Source organism: Dendrobates tinctorius, unplaced genomic scaffold, assembly GCF_039654945.1.
Source record: "Dendrobates tinctorius isolate UK_male_01 unplaced genomic scaffold, ASM3965494v1 ptg000021l, whole genome shotgun sequence".
Classification (NCBI taxonomy): Eukaryota; Metazoa; Chordata; class Amphibia; order Anura; family Dendrobatidae; genus Dendrobates; species Dendrobates tinctorius.
The window spans coordinates 41,091,131-41,105,418 of NW_027361689.1; the positions used below are offsets into that span (position 1 = coordinate 41,091,131).

General features: G+C 42.8%; 1 protein-coding gene across 1 annotated transcript in view; it reads left to right on the plus strand.

Annotated features, from left to right (window-relative positions):
- Window positions 1–14,288, plus strand: part of KLHL29 (kelch like family member 29) — a 1,048,894-nt gene that overhangs the window by 263,163 nt on the left and 771,443 nt on the right. The window contains exon 3 of the mRNA XM_073568302.1: window positions 11,647–11,735. The gene's annotated coding sequence lies outside the window, so the exon portion shown is untranslated. The remainder of the gene's footprint in view (window positions 1–11,646; window positions 11,736–14,288) is intronic.

The window sequence follows — 14,288 nt, forward strand, 5'->3', positions numbered from 1 at the left end:
ACTATAGCTGAGATTTTTCTACTCCCCGGGAAAAAGTTTACTTTGATGTTCTAGTCTTACATCTAAGTATCTTAACCAGGAATAAATGGCACCCAGAACCCAAGGGACGTGCCCCACTGGCCTCAGTTACCAGACCACCATATCTTAGGGAAGCATTTACTTCTTACATCTTGGAGTTGGAGGACCAGCTCCTTTGAGCTCTGGTACAACCCTTGACAAGGAGAGACAAATCACAGACTACTCTACCGAAATGAAAATCTATGGTCCGGAGATATAATAAGCGTTTTTTTTTTTGTTCCACAACGCGTTTTGATGCCTGACTGGAGACTTTTTCAAGTGTAAAAAAACCTACTGTACACTTTATATCAATATACATATCAAGGGTGTTACGCTATGGTGTGCTGCGCTCTCTTTCCCTACAGGTTCTACCAACCCTTCACCCTTGGCATCCAAGGTACATGTGTAAGGGTCGGCCAGGATTAAAGTTGTGGCCAGAGACACTAAAGCATCAGTGTCATAGAATCATAGAATCATAGAATCGTAGAGTTGGAAGGGACCTCCTGGGCCATCTGGTCCAACCCCCTGCTCAAAGCAGGATTCGCTAAATCATCCCAGTCAGATGTCTGTCCAGCCTCTGTTTGAAGACTTCCATTGAAGGAGAACTCACCACTTCTCGTGGCAGCCTGTTCCACTCATTGATCACTCTAACTGTCAAAAAGTTTTTTCTAATATCTAATCTGTGTCTCCTCCCATTCAGTTTCATCCCATTGCTTCTAGTCTTTCCTTGTGCAAATGAGAATAAAGTTGATCCTTCTACAATGTGACAGCCCTTTAGATATTTGTAGACAGCTATTAAGTCTCCTCTCAGTCTTCTCTTTTGCAAACTAAACATTCCCAAATCCTGCAACCTTTCCTCATAAGACAGGGTTTGCAGACCGGTCACCATTCTGGTCGCTCTTTTCTGAACTTGCTCCAGTTTGTTGATGTCTTTTTTAAAATGTGGTGCCCAAAACTGGACACAATATTCCAGATGAGGTCTGACCAAAGAGGAGTAGAGGGAAATAATGACTTCACGTGATCTAGACTGTATGCTTCTGTTAATACATCCTAGAATTGCATTTGCCTTTTTTGCTGCTGCATCACACTGTTGACTCATATTCAGTCTGTGATCTATTAGTATACCCAAGTCTTTTTCACATGTGCTGTCACTTAGCCCTATTCCTCCCATTCTATATATGCTTTTTCCATTTTTATTGCCCAGATGTAGTACTTTGCATTTCTCCCTGTTAAAAACCATTCTGTTTGTTGCTGCCCACTTCTCCAGTTTATTTAAATCTTTTTGAATCCTCTCTCTCTCTTCTCTAGTATTAGCTATCCCTCCTAGCTTTGTGTCATCTGCAAATTTAATCAGTTTACCCTCAATGCCTTCATCTAAATCGTTGATAAAGATGTTGAACAATACAGGGCCCAGGACAGAGCCCTGTGGTACCCCACTTGAGACATTCTTCCAACTGGATGTGCAGCCATTTACGACCACTCTTTGGGTCCGATCACTAAGCCAGTTATGAATCCACCTAACAGTTGCCTTGTCCATTCCATACTTAATCATTTTTTCAATAAGGATTGTATGAGAGACTTTGTCAAATGCTTTGCTGAAGTCAAGATATACTATATCTACAGCATTTCCTTGATCCACCCAATCAGTGATACCGTCATAGAAGGAAATTAAGTTAGTCTGACATGACTTATTAGTTACAAACCCATGCTGACTCTGTTTAATCACTTCATTCTTATCCAGGTATTGACATACATGTTGTTTAATAATTTGTTCAAAGATCTTTCCTGGTATAGAAGTCAGACTCACCGGCCTATAGTTACCTGGGTCCACCTTCTTCCCCTTTTTGAAGATAGGAACAACATTTGCTCTTCTCCAGTCTTCTGGCACTTCTCCTGTTCTCCAAGAATTTTCAAAGATTATAGAGAGGGGTTCAAAAATTTCTTCTGCTAGCTCCTTCAGTACTCTGGGGTGTAATTCATCTGGACCTGGAGACTTGAATTCATTTAGGCTAGCTAAGTGTTTCCTCACTATCTTTCTGTTTATAGATATCCTGGATTCTTCTATTCCCTTAATAGGACAGTGAATAACAGTTGATGTTACATTTCCTTTCTGAGAGAAAACAGATGCAAAATAGGAATTTAAAAGTTCAGCCTTCTCAACATCCTGTCTTACCATTTCATCATTTTCATCCTGTAAAAATCCTATAGCATCTTTGACTTTTCTTTTACTTTTGACATATCCCCAAAATCCTTTATTATTGCTTTTGACATCTCTTGCAAGCCTCAATTCATTTTCAGCTTTAGCTAATCTGATTTGTGCCCTGCAGGTTCTGCAGACAGCATTATATTCTTCTTTAGATATGCCTCCCTCTTTCCATTTTATAAACATTTTTTTCTTCCTTTTTAGCATGTGCTTAAGTTCTGTGTTCATCCATCCTGGTTTCCTTAACTGCTTCCTATTCTTCCCTCTTTTCGGAATTGTTAACAACTGTGCTTTGAGAATTTCATTTTTCAAGATTTCCCATCCTTCCTGGACATTTTTGTCTTTAAGGATATCCAGCCATTGGATCCCTCCAATTCTCTTTCTGAATCCCTTAAAATCTGCCTTTCTGAAATCTAACCTTGACGTCTGAGTCTTCACAGGTCTTCCGCCTCTAGTTATCCAAAATTCTAAAATAGCATGGTCGCTACCTCCTAGGGTCCCAGCCACTTTTACCTCCTCAACCATTTCCTCCCTGTTTATAAGGATTAGATCCAAGGTAGCAGTTCCCCTTGTTTTCTCCCTTACCTTTTGGAAGATAAAGTTGTCAGCAAGAGAGGATAAGAATTTCCTTGACCTGTTAGTTTTGCCTGAGAGAGATTCCCAACAAATGTCTGGATAGTTGAAATCTCCCTCACAGAAAATTGCAATCCACTGTTCAGCGTACCTGCATCTCCAGGTTCGGGTCCCCTTGGGTACTTCCCAAGTGGTGATGGCCCCTCTCTGAGGCGACTCCCAGTAATTGAGACAGAGTCCATTGATAGGAGTCGGATTTCTGCGTTTACTCAGCAGGGATCCAGATCCTCACATTCTACACTCTCCTATTTATCCACTGCAGAGGAGATTGCCTTGCAGCAAATCTCTCCTGAGGCTAAGTCCCTCTGTCCTCTTACTGAGCATGCTCATGGGACAATCTCCCATTGGAGATCGGGAGTCATGTGCTCAGGTCCCGCTCCAGTTCTCATTGGTCCATCTCAGAGATCTGGAAGCGTGCAGAAGGTCCCGGCTGCTCTAAAAGGCGCACATGGCTGTTCCGCCATGCGCTAGTATAGACTTACTTGCTGCTGTGTGTATGAGGACGGATGCATGATTCTAGTGACTGACTCATTTGAAACCCCTTCCCTCTGATATTACACATGTTGATAGTGACTGAGTTAGAATCAGCGCCAGCGCTCCTCTACTGCAACATCCATAGCTGCTAGCGTCCGACATTGCGCTTGCGCCTTGCCTTTGTCGTTTAGCGGCGGTGTCCACGCCGCACTGCAGTAGCAGCCTCCTTTGCAATGCGTATTTTACTGAGTACTGTGACTACAACAGGCTCAGTCATTTGTGTTTGTACTTTTTGGCATCTCTGTGAGTTAACTGAGATTGCTCTGCACACCTGGGTGGAGTTTAACCCTGTGCGCATTTCCGCCATATTGCTCCTGCCACCACTTAGCAGCGGTTATATCACCTACTGCACGGTGGACCCCGAGCGGCGAACGCACCTTATTATTATTTTTATTTAGTGCGTTCCGCCGTTCCTAACAGTCCACAGTAACTTGAACGGTTTCTTTACTGATAACTTCACACAATATATCCACTGTTGGCACACTGTAGAATACACATTCATCTTTACTTGCTTCCTCAGCTCTCCCTACTTTGCTGACGCTTCTATACGGCACATGCCCGGACCGTCTTAGAATGCTTCCCAGCTTCTTCCTGGCCTAACCTCACCATGGTGACAATTCCTTCTGCCTATTTCTCCCCAGACCTGAAATCATCCGCCACCCGGTTTGGTTGCCTCTGGAAAAGCATCTGTCCCGTCTGTACCGCTCCCTGGAAAGCTTCAGCATCCTTCTGTTCCTCACTCCATCCGACTCCCGCCCTAAAGGTGTCTGCCCAGGCTATTTGTCGCCACATATTCTCTCTACTTTACTGGCCCACTGTGTTGAGGTCCAGTGGCCGTGGATAACCTATCTACTGACTACAACTAGTGTGTGCTAGGATGCCCCCCATCTAGTGGCCATTCCCATGCATTACACTTGACCTATTCTTATATTGTGCAAAGCAATGAGCATATAACATTAATGGTAATACATTTAAGCTGTAGCAGTACCAATTGCATAGACAGTGGTAATACACTGGAAGTGTAGCAGTACCACGAAATAACATATTTACATACAACAAGCAACAACATTTCTCTGTCCCCGTACGCATGCTCCACCGATGGCCCCCTATTTGTAATCATGGTTAATGGTACTTAACCACCATATCATACAAGATCATTTTTTTCTGACACTAAGAGCTAGTTTTGTGCTGCCCTACATCTAAATATCCTTGCCAAAGCAGAATGACTACTTGGTCCCCTTTTAGAAGCCATAGAACAGGGGTCTCCAACCAATGGCTCAGGAGCAATATGTGGCTCACGGGACCATGTTGTGTGGCTCGCAGCTGTTTGCCAGCTTTGTGCATTAGCACTAGACTTAGCTAACAGCTGTAAGGAGTAGGTCTCCAGTTTGTGACTTTTGTGAGTAACCCTATGAAGAAGAGCACCTTTAGCATCTTGATTCCAGGAAAAAACCTGAAAGGGAGAAGATACAGATTAGATATTAGAAAAAAACTTTTTGACAGTGAGGGTGATCAATGAGTGGAACAGGCTGCCACGAGAGGTGGTGAGTTCTCCTTTAATGGAAGTTTTCAAACAGAGACTGGACAGACATGTGTGAGATGGTTTAGTGAAACCTGCTTTGAGCAGGTGGTTGGATCAGATGACCCTGGAGGTCCCTTCCAACTCTAACATTCTATGATTCTATGATTTCCTATATCTAATTATCCTTGCCAAGACACATGTGTTTGTAGGAGACACCCTTGGCATCAAACACCCAAGGAAAAAGCTCTTTGGTCCATAGTTACCCACCGATCATGTCATGACAGGCACTTCTAATATCTTTGTGCATGACTTTTCAAGGAAATTTCAGAAATTCTCAATATAGTCGAGGGGGTGCCTAGATTTGTCACATTGGATTCAAAATGAATGTTTATGTTGGAGTCCTACATGGATTTCCCGTGAGGATGGCACCAGTGATCAGTAACAGAAATACTGGCTTGTGTTCTCCAGCATAGAGACAGATGTGTAGCGTGAAGCGCACAGAAAGGAGCTGTGTCGTCATTTGTTGTAGGAGTCGGCGGAGAGTCCTGCCATATAACAAGCCCGATGCATAATTGTGCTTTCAGCTGCTAGTTCACAGAGCAGAAATTGCTTGCCTACTTAGTTCAATCTGGGAGCCAGAAATAGAAAGCCACAGCTGGGATATTTAGTCATCCCGTTCGCGGAGAGAGCGAGCGCCAGACGTAGAACTTTTAATTGCGAAGTGTGGAATAAGGTCTGTTTATTAAAAGGCGACCTGAAGCAATAATTATAAAGTTTTATGAGCGGAAAACCTAAAGAGTTCTTACAGGTTGTATTGTCTGGCTGCTATGTTAATTAATCCAGAACTTAACAAGCAGACATCTTTTCCGGCTGCTATAGGAAGAGTGCTATGAAATTATCACCATTTTTTTTTTTTAATCAAGACTTTATTCTGATAGGCTGGAAGTTTATCTGAGCGTGATATGAATCCTTCGTTACTACTTAGATATCTCTACAGTTAATGGTGTATTCCCATCTCCAGGATCCTATCCAAATATGTAGTAGATATAATAATATTAGCAAATGCCTCCAATTACAAATTTGGTATAGTTCTTTGGATTAGCTATGTTGTTTACCCCATGTGCAGGGTATTGGGGTAAACTATATAGCTTATCCTTAGATATTTGATATATTGTCCTTATTCGACCCCTAAAATGGGGTTCTAGACTTTCTGTTGATCCCATCTTCAGCTTGCGCAACCTCTCCAAACTTTTGCTTAGGTATCCATGGTTAAGGCCACTCATATAGTGACAGTTAGTTGTTAGTAATCATAACCATGGAAACCTAAGTTCTTACAATGCCCTGCTCATGGGGTAAGTGACATAGTGAACAAGAAGAACTACATTTCTAATTGGAGGTATTTGCTAATATTATTATTACTACACCTACTAAATATTGGCGTAAGATCTCGGAGATGGGAATACCCCTTTAAACAAAATGATTCCCTGGATCCTGGTCCTGCAGCACATCAGTAGTCATTGGCTGCTGGACCAAAGCCTATGATCCTCCTCTTTACTGCCGGCATCTTCAGCTCCTCTTGATTAGTTGGCCTGACACTGTGTTGTGCATGCATCACCACTCAACAATGACGTCTACTAATCTGATGAGGCGCCGGGGAGGCCAACAGTTAAGAGGAGAAAGCCATTGGATCAAGGTTCGGCAAATCATTCTACTCAACTCTAGATAACTCCCTATTTCAGCTCTTTCTCCTCTCTCACAGCATTCAGACCAATGTGGAAAGATTGCAGCTACATCTCCCTCTTTCCCCTTTATTTACAGATTGAATTATTTAACGACTGAGCAGGCTTCTCAATATTAACACATAGAAGAACATCTCAAGATCATATGCCATTCTGGAGAATTTGTCATAGTCATGATACTGGGGTCCAGAAGCTTAAAGATACTCCAATGCTCATGTACTTTTGCCTTTCAAACCCTTCAACTCCTTAGCTGTGTTACATAAAGTTATGCAGAAACAGTTAATAGTGGTTATGTTATGGGACCTAAGGCTTTATTCACACATCAAGGTGTTTGATCGGTATCTGATCAGTATTTGTATTCCAAAACCGGGAGTGTCTCCAAATCACAGAACAAGTGTCAATCCTTCAATTATAGTTTTTCTCTAAGTTCCTGGTTTTGGCATAGAAACACTGATGAAAAATACTGACCAAATATTGATGTGTGAATAGGGGCAGAGTCCTCAACTATTCTGTGTAGAAGTCTTTTTGAGAACCACACCCAGTAGACTAAAAAGACTAATGGCCCGATTCATCATTTGCGTATTTTTTGAAGTCACATTTCTATTTTTGTCTTTTATTTGCTGGAAGTTTTTTTTCATCAAATCATGCACACAGTTGATGAATTCTGCACACAATCAAAAATTGCTTTTTTTCCCAGTCTCTAACCATTTTTGAGACTCTTTTCACTTAAAAAATTGAATGTTTTGCAAAATGTGGCAAAAATTTAATGCGCAAAAAGCAGGCATTCATACAATCAGGATAAGGGGGATAGGAGGACATTTAGAGCAAATTTTGCAACTTTTTGAAACGTGGCAAACGTTGAATCAGGCAAAAACACCTGGAAAACCTAATCCACGGGCACAGTGGTGAACGAAATTGAAAAAAATAAAGCACAGGCATATAAAATAGGTTTCAAAAATGTTGCAGATGGGAAGATGAATATGGTGTAAATAAAAAAAGATGAATTTGGTGTAAATAAAAAAAATATGGGCAATCCCCTCTTTTTAAAGGGAGCCTTTAGACCTCTAAGTAACATACCTGTAATGATGATTACTTCCATACATTTATATTACCAATGTGCGCCTCAGTTGTCTTGTAATCCATCAGCAAATTCTTACACAATAGGCTCGCAAGTGCACCAGGTTGGTCTGCACTTGCAGTTTCCCTCTTTCTCCTTCCGGCGCCAGTGATTGACAGGTCACTTTCCTCTGTGACCTACTACCCCGGCCAACATCTCACGCAGATGCTATCATTCTGGGGACGGCGTATGCTCAGTATCATCCTAGTGACGTTGCGAGACCTGAAATCTCCATCTGTGGAGGTGAACCCCCCGGGAACGACATTGCGTTTGTGAGATGTTAGTCTCTGTGACCTGCTCCTCCACCTGAGATCTCACGTAGGCGTCATCATTCCAGGATGGATATTGTAGCTCACGCAACTTCATCGAGATGCTACCGCACTTGCACCACTCCTGAAAAGACAGCGCCTGTGTGAGGGGAACAGGTCACAGACATGAGTGACCTGTCAATCACTGGCAGAAGGTCGGTACCTGCAGGAAGAAGATGCGGGAGAATCTGGAAAGTTGTAAGTGCAGAACAAGCCACTGCATTTGCAAACTCTTTGCTTAAGAATTTGACCAATGGATTACAAGATAACGAAGGCACGGATTTGTAATATAAAGATACTGTACGGTGATGACGTTACTTTGGGGTTTTAAAACCTGTTGCCGGGTTCCCTTCAATGGTCGACATTTGTGTAGATGTGGCATGTTCTCCCATTGGTCTGATAGCTGAATATGCTTTACAACAAGTAACTAAAAGTTAGCAAACTTGCCAAGGACTAATGTTGAGCTGGAGCCAAGATCTATCTATGTTATGACCATTACTCATAATATACTTTATCCAGGAATCGGAATGTCTCAGCTGTTCCCTTATGAAATATAGTACACTATGGTTGGAACCAAGATCAATTTTGCTTCAAGCCACAGGAGTCACAGGTGACATCATATTTTCTATTAGTAACATGGTGTCATCGAGATACCACCCAAGACCATCCAAGCACTCGTCTATCCAAGCCCTCCTTTCTGAAGAAAGCATTGCTTTCCTTTTTTTTTCTTCTTGGCTTTGCTATCGAGATGCCTCAGTTCAGCAACTCGTTTTTTGGCAGCCGATTTGTGCCGCTTAAGGATCCTGACATGACGCCAGTAGATTTTATGGGTGTCCATTTTCAAACAGATTCCGAATGGCTCCGAAAGTGTGTCCCTTATCAGCACTTTCGCTCCTGCAGTATGTTCATTAGCGCTCATTCCAGGCTCACATTGATGTTACAGCATTTTATTTAGTTTAATGTGGGTTTTTTTTCCCTTAATTCCTATCAATTTAATTTTATGGTAAGTTTAACAAGTTCTTAAAAAAAAAAAATGCTGTATTTCCAATTTTGTTTGTGTTTTGAGAACAGTCAATGGATATCTGACACTCGATAATTTGAATAATAAGGGAAGAGAAAATTAACAACTTTAGAAAAGTGTTGTACGCGGTATGGCTCCACGTAATCGATCGTCCATTAGAAGAGTCTGACTTAGTGTCCATCAGCCGGATTACTGATGAGGAGCTGTAACAGCAAAGCTTCCACTGTCGATACATAGTTGGAAAGTGGAAAAAAAATGTTTTTGGGAAACTTTTTTAAAAGGGAGTGTAACAAAGCCAGGTAAGACAGGGTTAAATCCTACTCTGCAGGATTTGACTAGATGCAGCTGCCTAGTTTTTGATTAGCGTTAGGACCTGTGGTCACTAAGAGTGTCATTCTCCTGGATGGACCAGAGTCAAGTGTGCTGCTGGTGAATGACCAGCCAAAATGTGAGAGATTTTCTTTGGGCAAAACAGGCGATTAGTTAGAAACTACCTACCTATAAGTCCTTAGACCCATAGAAAAAACAAATAGTCCCAGATAACCTCTTAAAAATAAGAGTTGTAAACTTATTCCAAGCTGACTGATTCCTAGTTATCTCTTTCTTTAGCCAGCAATAGTCAGTGGAACGTAGAGGATGCAGAGTGCAAGTGATGCAACATTTTTTGATTAAACCAAATAGCAAAAATGATTGTTAGCAAAAAAAACCTGCATTTAAGTAAAGAAAGAATATGCCCCTGAAGATGTCCACAGCCTTTAACTTATTTTGTTACAGTGGTAAATTCTCACTTTATATTTCCTAACATTTTGATGTCTCACAATATAAACTCTGATATTCGGCTGCAGAATCTTATTACATACAATGGCCTGTCAGTTGCTAAGGAATATACTCAAGTTAGAGCGGCGGCGGCGGCACAAGTGACCTATTTTTCATTGATGTGGCCGTGCTCTTTTCTTGGTGTCTCACTGAGTTGTGTTATTGTATATTATTACAGTGTGAATGTGCGCGCCACGTAACTTCTCTTCTGTCGAGCAACGGGACGGTGGTTCGCCAAATCTCCCTTGTCTCATTTTACGACTATGTAACAACATCTGTGTGTGAGCTCGGAAAAAATCACATTATTTTAAGGGAAATGCGTCTTGTCAATGTTTATGTCAAGTCCTTGGCCGTAAACCCAGCGAATAGGACGCTGACTAATTCATTAGAAAGATATAGTCACCGAAGTGGACATTTGGGAGCTTCGTTTTTTGGTTACTCCCATTGACCTCAGTTGATTTTTTTTTTTTTACTTGATGGAAATTACTACATATGGTTTTAATTACAATGTTACACTCAGTCGTTCTGAGCATCATCTGAATTAGGGTAATTATGATTAAATGCACATGTAGCACGGCCGAGGTTGTCAATGAGTTTGTCATCTGCGACTCACTGTGACGCTGATGCGTCCTACCTCTTGGTTTGAGATTTTCCGTCCGAGTCATATCAATGTTTTTCACGGGTAGCACTCGTCAGTGGGACCCTTTACATGTCCGTTCCTTTACACAGACCGAGTGGTCCACAAACAGTCGCAGAGACACGTCCGATTTTGACCAAAGGGTCGGATCCAAATCGGCAATGCAAGTCAGTGGGTCAGTGAAAAAATCAGGTGATATCCGTCAGAAAGGAGAAGGTGGAGAAACGTCTATTTTTATTTCTCCACATATGAAAAAAGCAGATGACACTTGGTCAAACTCTGATCAAAGTCTAATTAGAATAATCGGTCCGTTTTTCTCGTACACGAGAAAAAGATGTCTGAGTAAGGCCACAATGTGAGCCCTTTATTAACTAAAAATACGTTATTTATTATTGGGTTCTGCATATGAGTGGCGATAGGTAAAAAAAAGCATCACCAACTTGATTTTTAGCGTAAACGGTCATTCCCATTCACCTCTTTTGGGTGGTCCCTTATCTGGCTACTTCCTACAGACTTGGTCTGTGAATGGGCGCGCTGCCTTGCCTGAAAGTTCAGACCTGCGGCACTGAGATATCGAGATAACTAAGCGGATTGCCTAAACTTGCGCATTCCCAGTGACACCGTACAAGCCGCTATCCTTAGCTGTATGGGCGGAAATGTGCAGTCACTAGGTTGAGAGAACAGCTTCTGCATATGCATTGGGGTCATCCTAAAGATCTAACAGGTGCAACAAGATGGTTGGGGTTGGAGCTACTGACCAGGCTCTGTCCATGTACTCGGCGCCTGCGCAGACACCGCAGCAGTGGCTACGATACCTGATAACACACGTTTGGACAGCCATAAATATGGCTCTAATGGAACAGCATTGAAAAAGGGGATTATTTTAATGTTACATCATCTTTGTTGATGACAGGGGAATATCCCTTTTGTATTGTGAAGTTTTATGGAAAGTCGTAGGTTTCCATTATGGAGACATTTGGGCTTCCATTTCATTGTTGGCCGTCATTAACGTCGCGAATGCATTAACTCAACGTTTCTTTCATTTCTTTCTAATGACAGGAGCCACAGCTGAATCTTTTCTACGTATCAAGGAAATGTAACATCCAAAGGACTGGCTGTGCTGACGTGCAAGAGGAAAACTTCTGTAGGTAGGGGCCAATTAAGAACTCAATATAGATTAATGGCAAACTGGAAGATAAATGCCATACAAGATTTCATTGATCAGAATGTAGTTTTGTAAACGGCGTAGACCGGGTTCGTATGAAATAAATCGCCGGTGTCTCCACGTCAGCACAATACTGTAAAGTAATTACAACACTGATTTCCAAGCAAACGAGGAGGAAGGGACCCATAGAAGACTGAAAATGGGCTACCTGTATAGTGTCGCCTAGTGTCAGTCAGCCTCTGGACAGCAGTAGTAATTATATTGTGGCAGGAAAGATGGCTACATCCAAGCTAAATTCTGTAATCATTGTTTGGGGTAGTGGCAGTTCTGCTATCCCTTCTATAGTCTCCATTGCAAAATCATTATCATAAAGGGATTTTCCAGTGAAAACAAGTTATCACCTATCAATAATAGATGATAACATGTGGCTGCCGAGCACTGCTTTCATCTTTTTCCAGTAGTCCCATAGAGAATGAATGGAGCGGCGAACGGGTGTCCAATCTACAGCTACATTTTGTAACAGGTAAAAAAGTTCACCATCGGGGATAAAAAATCCCCGTTCTGCCAATTGATGCAGGTCCCAGCGGTCAGACACCTACCGATCAGAAATCTACGGATAGGTGATAACTTGTTTTCACCGAACAAAACCTCTAATATTTAGCAGGTTCGCCACAAATCGAACTTCATATGCAACAGTCCCCATATACATTTGATCATTTGGCTGACAGCCGTCTCGGCTGGCTCGACCAAATGACACTTCTACCAAGGGTTACCGTGTTCTTCAAGAAAGCCACCATCCACCGACTTCTAAGCCGGCAGCTTATCGCCGGAAGAACAAAGCTATTGTCAGTCTGAAGTCAGGCATGCCTGATCGATGTGTCCTCCAACAACTAGTCGAGCTGAACCTGTCACTATCGGCGGGTACAGCCAACATTAGTCTAATGTGTAAGGGGGCTTAAAAGGTAATGTAGAATAATAGTCATGATCCATGCTGCTTGGAATGGTTATCTTTTCCCTTGTTTGCATATATATTAATGGTCTGGACCAGGGGTAGGCAGTTAATTTTCCCGAGCGGCCACATGAGAGACCATGACTGTTGTGGAGGGCTGAACCAATAGGATGAAATTAATTCTACTCAATATTAATATTGATATATTATAATTATATTATTGATAATCATATTAATATTAATTGTATAACTTAATATTGAGCAGAATTAGGTATGCTGACATCCCCCTATATATCATTTGAATCTGAGTACAGCCCCTTCTGTGTATTGTATGAGCCCCCCTACAACCCCTTATGCTGTACGAGCCCCCACACAGCCTCCCCCATATGCAGCATGAGCCTCACACAGCCTCCCCCATATGCAGCATGAGCCTCACACAGCCTCCCCCATATGCAGCATGAGCCTTACACAGCCTCTCCCATATGCAGCATGAGCACTACACAACCTCCCATATACTGCATGAGGCCCCACACAGCCTTCATGTATACTGTATGAGCCCCACACAACCTCCCCATATACAGAATGAGCCCCACACAGCCTTACTGCAGGAGACCCCCACAGCCTCCCTATATACTGCATGAGCCCCACACAGCCTCCATTTATACTGCATGAGCCCCACACAACCTCTCTATATACTGCATAAGCCCCACACAGCCTCCCTATATATACTGCATGAGGTCCATACTGCATGAGGCCCACACAGCCTTCCTTTATACTGCATGAGCCCCACACAGCCTCCCTTTATACTGCATGAACCCCACACAGCCTTCCTATATACTGTGTAAGCCCCACACAGCTTCCCTATATATACTGCATGAAGCCCACACAGCCTCCCTATATACTGCATGAGCCCCACACAGCCTCTCTATATACTGCATGAGCCCCACTCAGCCTCCATTTATACTGCATGAGCCCCACACAACCTCTCTATATACTGCATGAGCCCCACACAGCCTTCCTTTATACTGCATGAGCCCCACACAGCCTCCCTTTATACTGTATGAACCCCACACAACATTCCTATATACTGTGTAAGCCCCACACAGCCTCACTATATATACTGCATGAGGCCCACACAGCCTCTCTATATACTGAATGAGGCCCTCACAGCCTCCCTATATATACTGCATGAAGCCCACATAGCCTCCCTATATATACTGTATGAGCCCCACACAGATTCAGCTTATACTGCATGAGCCCCACACAGCCTCCCTATACACACTGCATGAGCCTCACACAGCCTCCCTATTTACTGCATGAGCCCCACACAGCCTCCCTATACACACTGCATGAGCCCCACACAGCCTCCCTATTTACTGCATGAGCCCAATACAGCCTCCCTATATACACTGCATGAGCCCCACACAGCCTCCCTATTTACTGCATGAGCCCCACACAGCCTCCCTATACACACTGCATGAGCCTCACAGCCTCCCTATTTACTGCATGAGCCCAATACAGCCTCCCTATATACACTGTATGAGCCCCACACAGCCTCCCCATATACTAAATAATCCCTACACAGCC